The sequence below is a fragment of the Lissotriton helveticus genome, chromosome 8 (assembly GCF_964261635.1).
Source record: "Lissotriton helveticus chromosome 8, aLisHel1.1, whole genome shotgun sequence".
Classification (NCBI taxonomy): Eukaryota; Metazoa; Chordata; class Amphibia; order Caudata; family Salamandridae; genus Lissotriton; species Lissotriton helveticus.
Window position 1 is genome coordinate 1591885111 of NC_136069.1, and position 12368 is coordinate 1591897478.

At 43.0% G+C, this 12368-nt stretch overlaps 1 protein-coding gene across 2 annotated transcripts in view; it reads left to right on the forward strand.

The window, feature by feature from the left end:
* Positions 1–12368, forward strand: part of CLPB (ClpB family mitochondrial disaggregase) — a 1099187-nt gene that overhangs the window by 35831 nt on the left and 1050988 nt on the right. The gene's annotated exons all lie outside the window — the stretch shown is intronic.

Sequence of the window (12368 nt, forward strand, 5' to 3'; positions counted from 1 at the left end):
ACTTCTTCCTTATTCAGAGAGTTGGAAATTGAATTAGAGGGGCCTGCTGTCTTCCTAGCATGATCAGTGCGAGTCTCGGCTGAAAGCATGTGCAGAGTCGGTATTATTCTTTTGTAAAATGTGCACTTTGTAATCCTAATGTGCGTGCTGCTGGCCCTAAATAAACTCTGTGGGCGAAAATAATTTTAGGTTCAGGTCTGTAATATTACACAAAACCGACTTTTGCTTGTCTTCATTTAAATGTACAATATTTTCTTTTGCCTGTCGCGTGCCCCCCTCTTTTGGACTCATTATTCCTTCCAGTAACAAGGATGAGCCTGTTTATTCATTTATATTGAGAAGCCAGCGCGTTTTGATCAGAAAATGTGTACAAAACAGCAATCACGGTTCATAGGTCAAAAGTCTATTGGGGTGATTAACATAGACAGGAAAATTAAGGCATGAAACTTAAGCGTGAGTGTTATTTTAGAAGATAATGGGACCGTGAAAAAGATGGACGATTATACATTTGTACATATTTAGTTTTCTTTTAAAGCGGGAACATTTAGACCCTGCTGGATTGTACACGTGTCTTGTGATGTGATTTTTAGGTCGCAGCCTAAGCTGAAGACATCTTGGGAATTTCAGAATGTTGAACTAGAAATGCATTCTGCCTATTGCTTGGCATAAGCGTTGTGGTTTGCAACTCACATTTTCCGGCTTGTGATTTGCTGGCTTTTTGCTTTAGGCTCCCATTGTATCAATCAAATCTAATTTATAAACTGCAGCTTATCACTCGTGAGGGTTTCCAGGCGCTGAGGTCCAAGCTTCCTTCTCAGGTGGCATCAGTTAAATCGCCAGGTCTTGAGTTCCCTTCTGAATTCCTGAAAAGAGGGTGAAGTCTGGTGGCATCAGTTAAATAGCCAAGTCTTGAGCCTCCTTCTGAATTCCTGAAGAAAGTGTGAATTCCGGAGATGTAGGGGGGGGCTGTTCTAGGACTTCGCTGTGATGAAGGAGAAGGAGTAGGAGTGCCCCCAACTCTCGCTTAAGTGGATGCGGGAGGTGTGAGCTAGGAAGAGGGAAGCGGCTCACAGGAGTTTGGAGGGTTGGTGGAAGCTCAGGCGGTTGTTGATGTGTTCTGGTCCTTAGTTGTATAGAGCTATGTAGGCGTTAGTCAGAAAATTGAATTGCCATCTACCTTTTAGCCATGCTGAACAGCAGCCACACTGGTGTACAACGTGGCTAAAATATATTGGCAAAGCCAATAACTCTTGTATAGGAGAGACTTATTGGCTTTGCCAATGCTTGTTTGTTTTATTAAAGGTCCTCTGGGAATTTGTTTGGTGAGAGTAGCTATGAGCTCAAGGACAAGAGGTTCCCAGTAAAGAAATTCGAGTAGTTCAAATTAGCAACAGTGGCGCGTAAGTAGGCGTAGGTTGACAGACCGGCATCAGGATTTCGGATCTAGGAGGGCCTTGAAAAAGAAAGGGTGGGCCATAAAGGTGAGTAAGATTGTCCAGAGTCTCTCAGGTGTCTGATAGCTGGAGCTAGGCTGGGAGCTGCAAACTGTACCTTCGGCTGGTTTCTGTCTGCTACTTTTAACTGTGTTTTTCTAGAGGTTTAAACCTTTAGGCTTGAGCTCTTCTGCTCTCTTTATCTCACCCTCCTTTCTCTTTGTCTCACCCTCCTCTCTCCTGACTTCACTTGCCTTTCTCTCCACTTCACCCTGCTGCCCCGTTAACCTCACCCCATCTCACTCTCCTTTCTTCACCTCGTCCTAAGCTCTCTCCTCTTTACCCTCCTGTTTCCCTGCTGTGCCCTTCTCTTTTTCCACTTCACCCTCATATTTCTCACACCTTTGCCCTCGTCTCTTTCTGTCTTATCCTACTTACTCTCTTCTGACCTTTCCACCTCTTCACTGTGTGTCAGTCTACTCTCACTCCACTTCACCCTGTTATTTCCACCTCACCCTTCTCTCTCTTCCTCGCCCTTCTCTATTCACATCGCCCATTACCCTGTTCCCCACACGCATCTCTTTTGCTCACCCTCCTCTATCTTTTTAACTCACCCTCCTCTCCACCATCCTCCTTTTTTCTCACTATCCTCCCTACTACCTCTGCCTCCTCCCTTCTACCCTTCTGTTTCTCTGCTTCCCCTTTCCCTCTCTCCACTTCCCCATTCTCTCTCTCCACCACATCGTCTTCTGTCAGCCTCACCTTTACTGCTGCTGCGTATGGGGTAATGATTTTGTTTATGTAAATAAACGATGGTTGTGCATGTGCTTGTGTGGGTTGCATGGGTGTGCATAATCAGACTGGCACTTCCCAGTCTCTGGATCTGTTCTCCACTGGTAGCTCTCCAGATTCTAAACAGTGGCAGCACTAAGGCTTGGATTATATAGCGCATGCTCCTGAGCACAGTTGAGTGCTACAAAGACCTGGGGTTATGCCTGTTTTAACTACATAAGCGAAGTAACAATTGGATGACCACTCAAAGGTGACATACTGAGCAACGAGTCCAAACTAGGCTTCAAATGTGTGGCAGTTTCTACCCCTGTCTACCTAGTGTGCCAAGAGTACATCTTCAAAGGTTGACTACTGGACTTGTAATTTGATGGCTAGTTTCTCAACCATTCTTTTGTTAGTCTTTTTGAGTAGAATGTATCTTAAGTGAAACAATGGAAATATACAGATCATGTGAGTGCCTCAAACTTGAACTCTCTCTCCTAAATAGTGGCAGGTATGCTTCCTCTTCTTTATCATTCTCCTGTCTCACACCAGTCTCGCCCATTCCCATCACCCCCCCCCCTTACCCATCATATTGCCTGTCCATCCGTCTCTTCTCCTGCTTGTTCTAATACTAGCCTTCCTTCACTTCACACTCCTTCTCTGGCCCCTCCCACTACCACTTGTCATTTGCTCTTGACCCTTTCTTTGGGACCACCTGGATTTCTCATCATCCCCATCCTTCACACACCCTCATCCTCTGCCTTTACCCTTCTGTATTCCTCTCCCTCTGCTCACCTCTTATCGCCCCCAACACTGCATCTACTGATCGTAGCATTCCAGTGTCCCAGACTATAATGAATTCTGTCTATTGATGTGACAAAATGAAAGAATTTGTTAGGAGAGAATAAATGCAGAGTCGCTGGTGCCCCAAACTGGGGTGTCTGTTCTTTAAGTTCTTTCTAATTATATTAGTTAGCTCTGCCTTCTGCGGACACCTCAGGAGATTGAGAGTGGGTAGGACAGTGGTAGCACTTGTTGTGAGTACTGTCATGGAACTGTTGCCATTGCTTTTCTTTGTGTTATAGGCACTTGCACTGCTTCTTCCCATTCCGTATCTGTTGAATTAGTGACATTTTACAAGTCTTTTCACTTATGATGAGTCAAAACTTTGCAATTTTCAGTTTTTTGCTTGTTATTGTACCATAACCATTGACACTGGAATTATGTGATTCTGCATAGCTATGGATTTGTCACATAATCCATCATCTTCTGTAGAATATGCAGAGTTTCACAAAACAAAATATTGTTTCCAGCTCAAACTGATCAAAAGGTACTCAAAGCCCAGCTACATGTGTTGCTATGTTGTGGAAGGTCACAACAAAACATGCGAGAATTCCCCCGTGGTCACTATTTACTTTCTCATGTGATAGAACTCATCAAATTAATCCATTGGCCTTCTAATCAATATAGGTACCACACAATCAGTAATTTTGTTTCATAATTTTATTTATTTTTGCTTTTCCTGTAGTGTATAAAAAATATATTTTTTTCTTTTTTAGTTCATTTCTTCCATATACACCAGTATCATGATTAATGGTACAAATCCAATCAATTTTAAAAAGTACAGTACGTTATATCAAAAACATTTGTGACATATTCCTAACTTAAATATTTTTACAATACAAATCATCACCCTGATTCACACACATCAATCACCAGACACACTTATACATTCATACAACTTCACACTAATCCCACTACCAGCCTACTCCCAGCCAAAAACAATTCCTAAGTTTGAGGTAACACAGTTGTTGCTTGTGTATAGTTACACGCCAGGTCTACGCGTGTTTCGGTGGGATAAGACCACCTTCCTCAGGACCAAGATAGAAAGAGTTTTATTCTCTCTTCTGCGTGTGTGTACAGGGTACCTGAAATTACAAACAAAGTGTGATGTACCTAAAACTGGGTTTTGAAAGAAGGTCATTTGAGTCAATCTACATTACTTAACATAATAGTTACTTCATACATTAGCTCTGAGACACCACATTACACCAAGGACAATCGAGTGTTATGGCACATGCAAGGTCTGTCAAATTTATTCCAAGTACAATGTAGTTCCATCACTGGATGTATCTCAACTTATTCTAAAAACCATAGGAGACTATTTGTTTACAACACCTAACAGCGTATCCTGATGTCTAATATCCCATATACATGGAATTACAATAAAAGATGATTTGCGATATAATCTCACCTAGTCTGTGTTGTATGGCCGAGATATCTGCATATCTTTATAAATATATGATAACTTTTTCACTGTTGTTAATAGGTATATGATCAAACCCTAAAAGAAACAATGGAGCATATATATTAGGGGCTTTTTGGCGAGTTCTGTGTTACTAAATTGCCATAATGTTAGAAGAGAGGGGAGCGCTTACCCTTAGTTTGTTATAAAAACATCATTTTGGGAAGTATTCTTTATCTCAGTCTGTTTTGCCGGGCAAGACGTTTCATGGTAAAATCCTCGTGACGATAGTCCCTAGATAAGATAGGTTCACTAAGGGTAAGCGCTCCCCTCTCTTCTAACATTATGGCAATTTAGTAACACAGTACTCGCCAAAAAGCCCCTAATATATATAAGAGTGGGACCATCCATGCCGATACTGTGATACGACAACTTCTGTCCGATGCAGGTTTATCACGACTAAACTTATCACATAAAGACGAGGAAGAGACTGAACTTCCGAGGTATCAACAACTGCTAGAAAATGGAAATGTGAAACGCCTGTGGGAAAGCTGATATCGCCCCGCATGACAGACTCACATGAGAACTGCTAAAACGGACAAGAGAACAAAAGGGACAACACACGAGAATAACAATTAGAGTGTTCCAACCATTCTCGTGTAAAGAAAATACATAATTGCCCTGATGAAACTCCAGGAAAAGGAGTGAAACGCGTTGGCTGATTCGTTTTGTAAAATTGTCTGGTGATCTGTATCTTACGGTTAAAAATAAATAAAGAACATTTTCTACGTACATAAGCGACACTTTTTGTTTGGACTTCTTCTTGGTGCGCCCCCACAAAATTGAATTAACTATTCTCTATGATCTGGAAAACACAGCAACGCCAAAAAGCAGCTGGCGTTGGGATTGGCAGCACAAAACTTTAAGGATTTACTTTGGAACTGGATGTTAGGTGCGGCGTCATAGTGTCCGCTGCTACGCTCTTTGAGATTCTATTCAGCCCAGCCCTGACCCATGTAGACCCTTAGGAACCACTGCGCATCCCCAGCCCCTGCCACTCCAAAACCAGACAGTCAGTCAATCCACAAACCCAGCCGAGGCAATCTGGATGGTTGAGCAGGAAAATACCTACTTTCCAAAAGGAGTATTTTCAAACACAGAATGTAAAAATCACCCTCACTAAAATAGGCATTTTAACATTCTGAGTTCAGGCATTCTAAACTTTATTTTCCTACCTTGTTTCCAGGGGTAGTTATGTTTATAAGATGTTATAAGCAAACTCCCCATTCTATCCTATAGGAACAGGTAGCCTTGCAATAGTGAAAAACGAAATTGGCAGTATTTCACTAGTAGGACATGTCACTCACACCAGGGCAGGTCCTACCTTTGACATACAATGCACCATGCCCACAGTGGTACTTTGGGCCTACCTTAGGGGTGACTCACATGTAAAAAAAAGTGAAGGTTAGGGCCAGGCAAGTGGGTGCACTTGCCAAGTCAACATGGAAGTCACAACTGCACGCAGACACTGCAGTGGCAGGTCTGAGTTACCTTCACAGGGCTACCTCTGTAGGTGGCACAATCAGTGCTGCAGGCCCACTAGTAGCATTTGATTTACAGGCCCTGGCACTCTCAGTGCACTTTACTAGGGACTTACCAGTAAATCAAATATGCCAATCATGGAAACACTAATCTATAACACAATTTACACACAGAGCACATGCACTTTAGCACTGATCAGCAGTGGTAAAGTGCCCAGAGTCCTAAAACCAACAAAGACAGGTCAGGAAAAAATACGAGGAAGAAGCAAAAGGTTTGGGGATAAACCTGCAAAAAGGTCCATTTCCAACATGGAGTAAGGCAAACCGTTTTGGGGGAAGACCACCCTAAGGCTGACAGGTCTAACACATGCCATCTGGAAGCAAGGAGGTTTATACAGGCAGTTGTGCAAGAGAGAACTAACAGTGCGGGCGCAATAGCACTCCATCGCTGTTTTCTGCCGCATGAAAACTACTTCTTCTAAAACTCAGTTTTGTTATATGTAAAGTGTTCCTGCATAAACGTTTGTGTCAATGACCATGGAGACAGTAGACTGGCTACAAGACAGTCTTCAATCCACAGGCAGTGCCCTTCGAGATGGAGTATCCACCCATTTGCCCACATCCAGCTTTGATGTCTTCCTGCAACACTCCCCGGTGATGAGTAAACCTACCCACAAGACAGACAGATTCACCGAGTGCCATGCTGTGAGTGCCATTGCCTCCACAGATGCCCTAGGGCTGGTTGTGCCACCGCACTTTGATGCAGCTGAATCCAGGAACGTCGATCTCTGGTCAGTGAGCCGGATAAACAGGTTTGAAATCCTGATGACTGTCTTAGGTGTCATGGATGACGAACATAACACATGACTTTTGTAGTATTTTCTGGAGCATAATACTTAAGACAGTATTATTGAGCTCCCAGAAACTGATGTTGACACCTCTTCAGGTTTAAAAGACTGCTTGCCTGTTGGACCCGGGGTTACCAGTCCACATAGTGTAGCCTGGCACAGTGAAGGAAGGTCTAAACTCAGAGGCAATTGTGTACAGCTTGCATCACACCATCAACAGTAACTCAGTGCACATCCACTAGAAAAAGAATGACTCTACACCAGGTTGGAAAAATACGGTTTGCTTTATAAAAATTCTCTAGTTTCTCTTTGTTACTTAGCAGTCTTTAGTTTCAGCACATAAATAACTCCACATGTAATTATTGACAACAGGACAGTTTCATAAAGCATTAATGACACTTCTCCCCTTCTCTCTGAAAGGAGAGTTCTGTAACAACTCCTGCCCCTTAAACAAATAAAACAAAAATGTCATCGATCCGGTATTCAGCAAGTTTAGATCTCCCTTACAATTAGGCTAGGCTGTTCATTAACCATGTGTTCTCAATGCAATATTGAGCCTGAAGTTACAGGCATCAGCTCCACTATTAGTACAATAATACCAAGATTTATGGGGATGGAGCTCTGAAAACCCACAAGCAGAATATTCTAATGTCCACAACCAGCCTTTTAGATTGCTCTGTCCAGAGTGTAATTGCAAGCTTTCACAGTTCCATTTGACAGCACCAATTATTTGGCCTTACAGGAGAAACCCCGTCCTCCTTAAGCTGCAATTCACCGTTCACCCCGTAGAATGCCTTCCTGCAGGCAGCCTTTTCAAGTAGGTACGATAGGACAGCTATGAAGTCAAACACTCCTTGCGTCTGGTTTATTTAACCACCAAAACAGCGGGACGAGAAATTGCCCCAAAACCCGTTGATGATTTACTGGCCCTTCGCGACGACTGTTAGTTTGTGAATGAGGTCTTTGCAGTCGGGTTCAGCAGGCTCTCCCCTCCCTCCCTCCACTACTCCGAAGCCAGTTAGGAGGCCCTCTCAGACCCGTGGGCCCGCTCTCCGCTTCTCGGTCTTACTGCATGGTTGGGGGACTCGTCCCGGCCTCACACTCGTTCCTGCTGGAACCTCAGTCCACCAGAATCCTGTCTCCGTGATGTTACCGCCCCCAGCGCTGCAGGATGCAAAGCAGCTGATGGGGTCGGAGCTACGCCGCGTCTTCAGCTCACCGCTCCGTGTCCCGCCCTCCTCGCGTTTGTCAGAGGGGGGGAGGGAACTTCGCAGGACGGCCTCCTTCAATTTCACATCAATCTTCTTCCGGAAACCCGCTCGCCTGCCCTCGCCGTTCTCCGCAATGCTAGCTGCCAAGCTCACTGCCCCGCTGACCCCAGGCAAGCCCTCCCGGCTGACTTTCTACCACAGGGGCCCAGGAATCAGCGGCAGTGATTAGGTGACGGAGTCGCCACTCGCCAATCGCTACCGGGTACTTCTATTTTCCTGTGACCAGGAAGTCTCTCAGGAAAGGAGCGAAAGTGTTTTTAACTCCACCACTTCTAAGCGAGCAGTTCAGGCGGGGTCACTCACAAGAAAGGGGGAAAACGAAGGCGGAACAATCTCCTTTATAGTCAGGACCTGTCCCAGGTGACTTCCCCAGCCAGTTAACTACGTCTTAAAGAAGGAGGTTTAATGTCTTCAGGAGCCTATAAACGATGTAGCGCTGCCAGGGCTCAGTCAGTAGATAGGGGGCTACGTCAGCAAGGTAGGGCAGCTGAACCAAGGGACAGTCTATCTCCTAACAATGCGCTTGCCTCCCCACACTAATGCTTCACTCCTCACTAGGCTCTCTCAGGCTCACTGGTCACTCCTCAATGGCCGCCCTGGTTCTGACCCTTATATAGGCTGGCCTCAGGCTGCCAGAACCAGCTGGAAGGTTCTGGAGCTTTTCCCATACTTTCCTATGGCGCCAGTTCCTGAGGTAGTCAGTTGTGGCAGTTACCAGCCACCATTTTGTAGGACAAAATGTTCATGATAAAAGGGGGACATCTAGGCCTAAAAGGAATTTAGAGGGACAAGGACGCACCTAACCCCTAGGACAACACCAAAATGTCAAGTGGACATAAAAATGAAAGGAATTGGAAGGCAGAAAGGGGACAAAAATAAATAAATAAATAAATAGGAGGGACCACCCAAAGGGCTGACAGGTCTAACATTGCCGAAATTATTTCTGCTAAAAAATGATGTGGATTGTGAACGTTATATATATATATTCCATTCTGCTCACCGGAATTCTAGACAGACGGTCCGTTTTGTCCGCACATGAAAGTGTGCATGAAAGACTGTAAATTCGACAAGCAAAACCAAAAGGAAGCACTCAACTTAGCAGATCATCGCAGGCTGTAAATCGTCTTCTCTCTGGAAAAATTCTGCAGAAACCAAGGAAACTTGAGGGCCTTAAAACTATCGTCCACACTGCTACAGCTTTAACTCCTTCTCTTTAGCCTAATGTGCTGGGTCTATCCAGCCCCCCCCTATAGCCACACATGGCCAGATCTTCTATAACAAGATTCTCGTCTGATATAGCAAAAGTGACTGTTAATTGAACAGTGCTTCACGCAAGGCGAGATCTTCTACCTTGCTTCACACATGATTGAATGCCTGGCACTTGCTGAAATGCATTCAAAGAAAATATGAATAAAGAAAGCTATACCACCGAGATGTAGAGCTTGGTAGGGTCACCTGCCTGCTCTTCCACAAGGGATTGGAGGGTTGGAAAGTCACAACAAAGTGCCAGGAAGCCTGCAGTGGAGAGTGGCGCTGCAAGCATGGTCTTCTTCTCTCAGGCATGCCACATCTTGGGATGTGAAGGTATGTTCCATGAAGAGCAATTTCTTGACCGAAAATAACAACTTCTATTGGGCATTCACTTAAACTTGAGTATATTCTAGAATATATTGACTCTCCAAATAATGTGTTGCATTTAGTTGTTTCAGTTTATTATGAAAGTATATACAGTAGTTTTCTCATGATGAAGGACTTGTGAGCACCTGAAATGCTCTGGTTGATTTACAGATTAAATATTATTTTAAAAATAATTTTTAATCGTGGATATTCATGTAACAATTAAAACTCTCGTTCGGATTCTTGTACTCCGTTGCTCCTTGCAGCTTTGTGTCGCTAGGTCCTCTATTCGACTGAGGTGGTGGTGAATAGAGGACCGCACCCGGTTCTTGGATGTTCATCTGAATCCTCATTAGCGCCCAGCACTGAGAGCCTCTTCTTTTACCTCATTAATTAGTCCGTCTTTTCACTCATGGTAGAGTTGTATTCCGCATGGAAATGTCATGTGGAAGCATATTTTTCACTTATCTAATTCTGTGATTAACTGGCAGAAGTGTTTCCTTTTAGTCAGTGTGGTGTGGACTAGGTCTTGCACAGTAGGATATTCTGTCTTGGAAGCTGAAAGGGCTTTTCTTTCTGGCCAATGTCATTATTTGCTCTTTTTGCTGATATCACGTCACTTAGGTAACATTGTCTGTAGGGCAACCATTCAATCTTTGTTGTAATGTAAATTACGTAACCATAAATCTCTTTCTGCGCTGCTAAGAGGTGTCTCATCCTGATCTCTTATTCTTGGGCTTTCATGGTTTGTTTCTCTGTGCTTTTCCTTATCCCATTGCCATCATGCAAGCTGTCTCCCTTTGTAGGCCTCTTCTCCATGCTGTTCTCAATCAGGAGATCCTTGCTCGAATCTGTTCTTTTAGTAGCGTCCCTCCTCGTTTCTTCTCCCGCTTCATTGCTCTTCTTGCTGTTATGCCAATACTGTTGTAAATTCCTTATGGAGTGTCCTGTGTTTACTGTTTGACTGCTGGAATTTCACAGCAGAACAGATTGCGTTCATTTGAAACTGTTCTGTATTAAGTTATCGAAAGCTTCAATATTATAATTGTGAATTCATAAGCGGACAATTCTTCAGAACACGTTTAATCTGGACTCCAATTCACCAATGGTTCTTTAATAAACTTTGCCCAGCAAGGAAATTAGCCTTTAACGTGTTTAAGTTTCAGCATTTGTAACACTTTTTTATTGACTTCTTTCTTTACTTCTTCCTTCTTTCTTTGTTTCTTTCATTCCTTTACTTTTTCTTTAATTGTTTTTTCATTCAGTCTGTCATTCCTTCCGTTCTTTTTTTATTCTTTTGTTCTTTGTTGCTATACTTTTTTCTTTTATTTCTCCTTTCTTGCTTTTCTTTTTTCTCATTCCTTCTTTCTTGCCTGCTTACGTTCCTTTTTTCACTCATTCTTTCAGTCCTTCTTTCTTTTCTTTTCTTTTTCTTCTTTCATTCTTTCTTGCTTTCTTTTTTCTTTAATTCTATCATTCCTGCTATGTTTCTCTCTTGCCTCATTTCCTTCTTTCTTTTTAAATTTCTTTCTTCCTTCTTTTCCTTCTTCCTTTTCTTAGTCTTCCTTCTTTCTTGCTTTCTCTCTCTTTTCTCTCTCTTTCTTTCTTTCTCGTTTGCTGTCATTCCTTTTTTCTTGCCTTAATTCCTTTTTGTACCCGTCTTTCTATCCTTCTTTTTTGCCTTCTTTCTTCCCTCCCTTTTGCCTTCCTTATTACCGTTTTTCTTGCCTTCCTTCTTTCTTTCCTTCTTGCCTTCCTTCTTTCTTTCCTTCTTGCCTTCTATCCTTCCTTCTTTCTATTTCTCTCTTTCCTGCTTTCTTCTTTCATTTTTTTTGCTTCTTTTTTTCTCAAAAGAAGGAGGCTGACAGCCAATTGTACAACAATTGGCTTTTTTAGGTCTGTGTTAGCCAATACCTTTTATTTTACTAAAAGTATGTGTATGACATATTTATTTATAGGGGTTTTCAACTACATTTCATCCATTTCTCTGTACATGTGTCATTCACATTTTTCTCTAACCCACTCGAGCATGCAACAAGGGGCAACCCAGCACCCCACTTCACTGGGGTTACGGCATCTTTGGTCAATATTTTTTTTTTTTAGATTGATAAACTCCCGGCAGTTTCCCAGACGATAACGTTTTGCAAAAGCCATGACAAAAAAATAATTGCCACAAGGCTAGCGGTTCACACCAGACCTATTAGTTTGCCTATGCTTGGTTGTTCTGGAATTGAAACAAGCCAAATAGTTACAAGGATGTCATTGCTCAAGGTCAAACATGGCTTGTCTCGTTTCCCCTATATAATTCAGTAGCATTTGCGATCCAAATTGCTTCATCAATTTGATCCATAACTCGTACACTACTAGTGCTGCCATTGACTTTGGCAGCCATTTGCTAAAACAGTGCGGGTCAGCTGTACATCCCATGGGAAAACGATTGAACTGTGCTCAGTGCTTCAGGCGTGTCTCTAGTTCGGGTCGTTGCACCTATTCTTGTGAATTCGCATACAGTAAAACCGGAGAAGGCCTACAATGTTGGATCTACATAATCTGGTGTTAGTTCTTTTTACTTCCTGATTTACAAGCAGTGCTTCCTATAGGTTACCAGAAAATCTGATTAGAATCTCACACAATACTTG